The sequence below is a fragment of the Alligator mississippiensis genome, chromosome 8 (genome assembly GCF_030867095.1).
Source record: "Alligator mississippiensis isolate rAllMis1 chromosome 8, rAllMis1, whole genome shotgun sequence".
Taxonomy (NCBI): domain Eukaryota; kingdom Metazoa; phylum Chordata; order Crocodylia; family Alligatoridae; genus Alligator; species Alligator mississippiensis.
In genome coordinates this window covers 16,782,800-16,790,000 of record NC_081831.1, presented here as the reverse complement: position 1 = coordinate 16,790,000, position 7,201 = coordinate 16,782,800, and the positions used below count along the sequence as shown (strand labels likewise).

The window sequence follows — 7,201 nt, the reverse complement described above, 5'->3', positions numbered from 1 at the left end:
GCCGCAGGACTGCCCCTTGCGCCCTTGGTCCCCACCACCCCTCGCAGGGCAACCCGGGCTGTGGGATGGCAGGACCTTCCCGTCAAGCGGCCTGAACTGGGCCAAGGTGGGAGGCGGTGTGCACATGCAAATACACCGGAGCATGCTGGGAGCAGCCGTGCCTGGCCTGGAAGCCCCCTGCGGCCAGGTGCCGGGGCCCCAAGGCCCAGGGCGGGGAGCGGGACAGGGACAGGAGGTGCGCTGAGGGACCTTGGCAGGGCCTCCCGCCATACCGGTGGCCCTGCACATGAGGAGGAAGGGCCTGGGCGGCCAAGTAGGGCACCTGGAGCCAAAGCAGCCCCCCCAACCCACCCCCGCCAGCGCAGACTGGTGGGGGGGAGGGGGCCGAAGGAAGGCCGAGGCTTGGCCTGGGGGCCCTTTGGCTCCTGGTCTTGGGCCCCTGTCGGCCGTCAGGGCAGGCGCGTGCTGCCTCCGAGCCGTGGCGGGGGGCACCAGGGACCCCGCCAAAGGCCCTTGCACCCCTCCGTCGCTCCGTGGGGCGCGGCACGGAAAAGCGAGCCCTCTCTTGGCAGGGCCTCTCGGCCTTGGCGGCAGACCCTGTCGGATCGGGCGGGTGCCGAGTGCACGGCGAGCGGACCGTCCCCGTCTGGCAGGTCCCCCGGCGCCCCGGATGCGGCGGTGCTGCCTGGGGCCGCAGGAAGGAAAAGGGCGGTGGTGGGGGCGGCAGCAGCCGCAGGGAGGTCCCGGGGGCCACGAAAATATGGAACGCTTCACGAATTTGCGTGTCATCCTTGCGCAGGGGCCATGCTAATCTTCTCTGTATCGTTCCAATTTTAGTATATGTGCTGCCGAAGCAAGCACAAAGGGTGGGCAGGGTTGGCAGCTAGAAATAGGTGGGCAGACCTCGGGCCTTTGAGGTCAGGGCGACCAAGGCCCGGTCGGCAGGACCGGTGGTAGGCGCCGACTGGTTGCCGCAGGACTGCCCCTTGCGCCCTTGGTCCCCGCCACCCCTCGCAGGGCAACCCGGGCTGTGGGATGGCGAGACCTTCCCGTCAAGCGGCCCGAACTGGGCCAAGGTGGGAGGCGGTGTGCACATGCAAATACAGCGGAGCATGCTGGGAGCAGCCGTGCCTGACCTGAAAGCCCCCTGCGGCCAGGGCCCGGGGCCTCAGGGCGGGGAGCGGGACAGGAGGCGCGCTGAGGGACCTTGGCAGGGCCTCCTGCCATATCGGTGGCCCTGCACATGAGGAGGAAGGGCCTGGGCGGCCAAGTAGGGCACCTGGAGCCAAAGCAGCCCCACAACCCACCCCCGCCATCGAAGGCTGGTGGGGGGAAGGGCCCGAAGGAAGGCCGGGGCTTAGCCTGGGAGCCCTTTGGCTCCCGGTTTTTGGGCCCCAGTCGGGCGCGTGGTGCCTCCGAGTCGTGGCAGGGGGCACCGGGGACCCCGCCAAAGGCCCTTGCACCCCTCTGTCGCTCCGTGGGGGCACGGCACGGGAAAGCGAGCGCTCTCCTGGCAGGGCCTCTCGGCCTTGGCGACAGACCCTGTCGGATCGGGCGGGTGGCCGAGTGCACGGCGAGCGGACCGTCCCCGTCTGGCAGGTCCCCCGGCGCCCCGGATGCGGCGGTGCTGTCTGGGGCCCGCAGGAAGGAAAAGGGCGGTGGTGGGGGCGGCAGCAGCCGCAGGGAGGTCCCGGGGGCCACGAAAATATGGAACGCTTCACGAATTTGCGTGTCATCCTTGCGCAGGGGCCATGCTAATCTTCTCTGTATCGTTCCAATTTTAGTGTATGTACTGCCGAAGCAAGCACAAAGGGTGGGCAGGGTTGGCAGCTAGAAATAGGTGGGCAGGCCTCGGGCCTTTGAGGTCAGGGCGACCAAGGCCCGGTCGGCAGGACCGGTGGCAGGCGCCGACTGGTTGCCGCAGGACTGCCCCTTGCGCCCTTGGTCCCCACCACCCCTCGCAGGGCAACCCGGGCTGTGGGATGGCAGGACCTTCCCGTCAAGCGGCCTGAACTGGGCCAAGGTGGGAGGCGGTGTGCACATGCAAATACACCGGAGCATGCTGGGAGCAGCCGTGCCTGGCCTGGAAGCCCCCTGCGGCCAGGTGCCGGGGCCCCAAGGCCCAGGGCGGGAGCGGGACAGGGACAGGAGGTGCGCTGAGGGACCTTGGCAGGGCCTCCCGCCATACCGGTGGCCCTGCACATGAGGAGGAAGGGCCTGGGCGGCCAAGTAGGGCACCTGGAGCCAAAGCAGCCCCCCCAACCCACCCCCGCCAGCGCAGACTGGTGGGGGGAGGGGGCCGAAGGAAGGCCGAGGCTTGGCCTGGGGGCCCTTTGGCTCCTGGTCTTGGGCCCCTGTCGGCCGTCAGGGCAGGCGCGTGCTGCCTCCGAGCCGTGGCGGGGGGCACCAGGGACCCCGCCAAAGGCCCTTGCACCCCTCCGTCGCTCCGTGGGGGCGCGGCACGGAAAAGCGAGCCCTCTCTTGGCAGGGCCTCTCGGCCTTGGCGGCAGACCCTGTCGGATCGGGCGGGTGGCCGAGTGCACGGCGAGCGGACCGTCCCCGTCTGGCAGGTCCCCCGGCGCCCCGGATGCGGCGGTGCTGCCTGGGGCCCGCAGGAAGGAAAAGGGCGGTGGTGGGGGCGGCAGCAGCCGCAGGGAGGTCCCGGGGGCCACGAAAATATGGAACGCTTCACGAATTTGCGTGTCATCCTTGCGCAGGGGCCATGCTAATCTTCTCTGTATCGTTCCAATTTTAGTATATGTGCTGCCGAAGCAAGCACAAAGGGTGGGCAGGGTTGGCAGCTAGAAATAGGTGGGCAGACCTCGGGCCTTTGAGGTCAGGGCGACCAAGGCCCGGTCGGCAGGACCGGTGGTAGGCGCCGACTGGTTGCCGCAGGACTGCCCCTTGCGCCCTTGGTCCCCCGCCACCCCTCGCAGGGCAACCCGGGCTGTGGGATGGCGAGACCTTCCCGTCAAGCGGCCCGAACTGGGCCAAGGTGGGAGGCGGTGTGCACATGCAAATACAGCGGAGCATGCTGGGAGCAGCCGTGCCTGACCTGAAAGCCCCCTGCGGCCAGGGCCCGGGGCCTCAGGGCGGGAGCGGGACAGGAGGCGCGCTGAGGGACCTTGGCAGGGCCTCCTGCCATATCGGTGGCCCTGCACATGAGGAGGAAGGGCCTGGGCGGCCAAGTAGGGCACCTGGAGCCAAAGCAGCCCCACAACCCACCCCCGCCATCGAAGGCTGGTGGGGGGAAGGGCCCGAAGGAAGGCCGGGGCTTAGCCTGGGAGCCCTTTGGCTCCCGGTTTTGGGCCCCAGTCGGGCGCGTGGTGCCTCCGAGTCGTGGCAGGGGGCACCGGGGACCCCGCCAAAGGCCCTTGCACCCCTCTGTCGCTCCGTGGGGGCACGGCACGGGAAAGCGAGCCCTCTCCTGGCAGGGCCTCTCGGCCTTGGCGACAGACCCTGTCGGATCGGGCGGGTGGCCGAGTGCACGGCGAGCGGACCGTCCCCGTCTGGCAGGTCCCCCGGCGCCCCGGATGCGGCGGTGCTGTCTGGGGCCCGCAGGAAGGAAAAGGGCGGTGGTGGGGGCGGCAGCAGCCGCAGGGAGGTCCCGGGGGCCACGAAAATATGGAACGCTTCACGAATTTGCGTGTCATCCTTGCGCAGGGGCCATGCTAATCTTCTCTGTATCGTTCCAATTTTAGTGTATGTACTGCCGAAGCAAGCACAAAGGGTGGGCAGGGTTGGCAGCTAGAAATAGGTGGGCAGGCCTCGGGCCTTTGAGGTCAGGGCGACCAAGGCCCGGTCGGCAGGACCGGTGGCAGGCGCCGACTGGTTGCCGCAGGACTGCCCCTTGCGCCCTTGGTCCCCACCACCCCTCGCAGGGCAACCCGGGCTGTGGGATGGCAGGACCTTCCCGTCAAGCGGCCTGAACTGGGCCAAGGTGGGAGGCGGTGTGCACATGCAAATACACCGGAGCATGCTGGGAGCAGCCGTGCCTGGCCTGGAAGCCCCCTGCGGCCAGGTGCCGGGGCCCCAAGGCCCAGGGCGGGAGCGGGACAGGGACAGGAGGTGCGCTGAGGGACCTTGGCAGGGCCTCCCGCCATACCGGTGGCCCTGCACATGAGGAGGAAGGGCCTGGGCGGCCAAGTAGGGCACCTGGAGCCAAAGCAGCCCCCCCAACCCACCCCCGCCAGCGCAGACTGGTGGGGGGAGGGGGCCGAAGGAAGGCCGAGGCTTGGCCTGGGGGCCCTTTGGCTCCTGGTCTTGGGCCCCTGTCGGCCGTCAGGGCAGGCGCGTGCTGCCTCCGAGCCGTGGCGGGGGGCACCAGGGACCCCGCCAAAGGCCCTTGCACCCCTCCGTCGCTCCGTGGGGGCGCGGCACGGAAAAGCGAGCCCTCTCTTGGCAGGGCCTCTCGGCCTTGGCGGCAGACCCTGTCGGATCGGGCGGGTGGCCGAGTGCACGGCGAGCGGACCGTCCCCGTCTGGCAGGTCCCCCGGCGCCCCGGATGCGGCGGTGCTGCCTGGGGCCCGCAGGAAGGAAAAGGGCGGTGGTGGGGGCGGCAGCAGCCGCAGGGAGGTCCCGGGGGCCACGAAAATATGGAACGCTTCACGAATTTGCGTGTCATCCTTGCGCAGGGGCCATGCTAATCTTCTCTGTATCGTTCCAATTTTAGTATATGTGCTGCCGAAGCAAGCACAAAGGGTGGGCAGGGTTGGCAGCTAGAAATAGGTGGGCAGACCTCGGGCCTTTGAGGTCAGGGCGACCAAGGCCCGGTCGGCAGGACCGGTGGTAGGCGCCGACTGGTTGCCGCAGGACTGCCCCTTGCGCCCTTGGTCCCCGCCACCCCTCGCAGGGCAACCCGGGCTGTGGGATGGCGAGACCTTCCCGTCAAGCGGCCCGAACTGGGCCAAGGTGGGAGGCGGTGTGCACATGCAAATACAGCGGAGCATGCTGGGAGCAGCCGTGCCTGACCTGAAAGCCCCCTGCGGCCAGGGCCCGGGGCCTCAGGGCGGGAGCGGGACAGGAGGCGCGCTGAGGGACCTTGGCAGGGCCTCCTGCCATATCGGTGGCCCTGCACATGAGGAGGAAGGGCCTGGGCGGCCAAGTAGGGCACCTGGAGCCAAAGCAGCCCCACAACCCACCCCCGCCATCGAAGGCTGGTGGGGGGAAGGGCCCGAAGGAAGGCCGGGGCTTAGCCTGGGAGCCCTTTGGCTCCCGGTTTTGGGCCCCAGTCGGGCGCGTGGTGCCTCCGAGTCGTGGCAGGGGGCACCGGGGACCCCGCCAAAGGCCCTTGCACCCCTCTGTCGCTCCGTGGGGGCACGGCACGGGAAAGCGAGCGCTCTCCTGGCAGGGCCTCTCGGCCTTGGCGACAGACCCTGTCGGATCGGGCGGGTGGCCGAGTGCACGGCGAGCGGACCGTCCCCGTCTGGCAGGTCCCCCGGCGCCCCGGATGCGGCGGTGCTGTCTGGGGCCCGCAGGAAGGAAAAGGGCGGTGGTGGGGGCGGCAGCAGCCGCAGGGAGGTCCCGGGGGCCACGAAAATATGGAACGCTTCACGAATTTGCGTGTCATCCTTGCGCAGGGGCCATGCTAATCTTCTCTGTATCGTTCCAATTTTAGTGTATGTACTGCCGAAGCAAGCACAAAGGGTGGGCAGGGTTGGCAGCTAGAAATAGGTGGGCAGGCCTCGGGCCTTTGAGGTCAGGGCGACCAAGGCCCGGTCGGCAGGACCGGTGGCAGGCGCCGACTGGTTGCCGCAGGACTGCCCCTTGCGCCCTTGGTCCCCACCACCCCTCGCAGGGCAACCCGGGCTGTGGGATGGCAGGACCTTCCCGTCAAGCGGCCTGAACTGGGCCAAGGTGGGAGGCGGTGTGCACATGCAAATACACCGGAGCATGCTGGGAGCAGCCGTGCCTGGCCTGGAAGCCCCCTGCGGCCAGGTGCCGGGGCCCCAAGGCCCAGGGCGGGAGCGGGACAGGGACAGGAGGTGCGCTGAGGGACCTTGGCAGGGCCTCCCGCCATACCGGTGGCCCTGCACATGAGGAGGAAGGGCCTGGGCGGCCAAGTAGGGCACCTGGAGCCAAAGCAGCCCCCCCAACCCACCCCCGCCAGCGCAGACTGGTGGGGGGAGGGGGCCGAAGGAAGGCCGAGGCTTGGCCTGGGGGCCCTTTGGCTCCTGGTCTTGGGCCCCTGTCGGCCGTCAGGGCAGGCGCGTGCTGCCTCCGAGCCGTGGCGGGGGGCACCAGGGACCCCGCCAAAGGCCCTTGCACCCCTCCGTCGCTCCGTGGGGGCGCGGCACGGAAAAGCGAGCCCTCTCTTGGCAGGGCCTCTCGGCCTTGGCGGCAGACCCTGTCGGATCGGGCGGGTGGCCGAGTGCACGGCGAGCGGACCGTCCCCGTCTGGCAGGTCCCCCGGCGCCCCGGATGCGGCGGTGCTGCCTGGGGCCCGCAGGAAGGAAAAGGGCGGTGGTGGGGGCGGCAGCAGCCGCAGGGAGGTCCCGGGGGCCACGAAAATATGGAACGCTTCACGAATTTGCGTGTCATCCTTGCGCAGGGGCCATGCTAATCTTCTCTGTATCGTTCCAATTTTAGTATATGTGCTGCCGAAGCAAGCACAAAGGGTGGGCAGGGTTGGCAGCTAGAAATAGGTTGGCAGACCTCGGGCCTTTGAGGTCAGGGCGACCAAGGCCCGGTCGGCAGGACCGGTGGTAGGCGCCGACTGGTTGCCGCAGGACTGCCCCTTGCGCCCTTGGTCCCCGCCACCCCTCGCAGGGCAACCCGGGCTGTGGGATGGCGAGACCTTCCCGTCAAGCGGCCCGAACTGGGCCAAGGTGGGAGGCGGTGTGCACATGCAAATACAGCGGAGCATGCTGGGAGCAGCCGTGCCTGACCTGAAAGCCCCCTGCGGCCAGGGCCCGGGGCCTCAGGGCGGGAGCGGGACAGGAGGCGCGCTGAGGGACCTTGGCAGGGCCTCCTGCCATATCGGTGGCCCTGCACATGAGGAGGAAGGGCCTGGGCGGCCAAGTAGGGCACCTGGAGCCAAAGCAGCCCCACAACCCACCCCCGCCATCGAAGGCTGGTGGGGGGAAGGGCCCGAAGGAAGGCCGGGGCTTAGCCTGGGAGCCCTTTGGCTCCCGGTTTTGGGCCCCAGTCGGGCGCGTGGTGCCTCCGAGTCGTGGCAGGGGGCACCGGGGACCCCGCCAAA

General features: G+C 69.4%; 7 non-coding genes across 7 annotated transcripts; all 7 read right to left on the bottom strand.

The window, feature by feature from the left end:
- Nucleotides 1–754: 754 nt before the first annotated feature.
- On the bottom strand, nucleotides 755–861 carry LOC132252240 (U6 spliceosomal RNA). Its single transcript, XR_009464137.1, has one exon. It is a non-coding gene; the product is annotated as a U6 spliceosomal RNA (small nuclear RNA).
- An 840-nt stretch (nucleotides 862–1,701) lies between these two features.
- LOC132252338 (U6 spliceosomal RNA) lies at nucleotides 1,702–1,808 on the bottom strand. Its single transcript, XR_009464233.1, has one exon. It is a non-coding gene; the product is annotated as a U6 spliceosomal RNA (small nuclear RNA).
- Nucleotides 1,809–2,672: 864 nt separating this feature from the next.
- LOC132252239 (U6 spliceosomal RNA) lies at nucleotides 2,673–2,779 on the bottom strand. Its single transcript, XR_009464136.1, has one exon. It is a non-coding gene; the product is annotated as a U6 spliceosomal RNA (small nuclear RNA).
- Nucleotides 2,780–3,618: 839 nt separating this feature from the next.
- LOC132252337 (U6 spliceosomal RNA) lies at nucleotides 3,619–3,725 on the bottom strand. Its single transcript, XR_009464232.1, has one exon. It is a non-coding gene; the product is annotated as a U6 spliceosomal RNA (small nuclear RNA).
- Nucleotides 3,726–4,589: 864 nt separating this feature from the next.
- LOC132252238 (U6 spliceosomal RNA) lies at nucleotides 4,590–4,696 on the bottom strand. The gene has a single exon (XR_009464135.1). It is a non-coding gene; the product is annotated as a U6 spliceosomal RNA (small nuclear RNA).
- Nucleotides 4,697–5,534: 838 nt separating this feature from the next.
- LOC132252336 (U6 spliceosomal RNA) lies at nucleotides 5,535–5,641 on the bottom strand. Its single transcript, XR_009464231.1, has one exon. It is a non-coding gene; the product is annotated as a U6 spliceosomal RNA (small nuclear RNA).
- Nucleotides 5,642–6,505: 864 nt separating this feature from the next.
- LOC132252237 (U6 spliceosomal RNA) lies at nucleotides 6,506–6,612 on the bottom strand. The gene has a single exon (XR_009464134.1). It is a non-coding gene; the product is annotated as a U6 spliceosomal RNA (small nuclear RNA).
- Nucleotides 6,613–7,201: the final 589 nt, after the last annotated feature.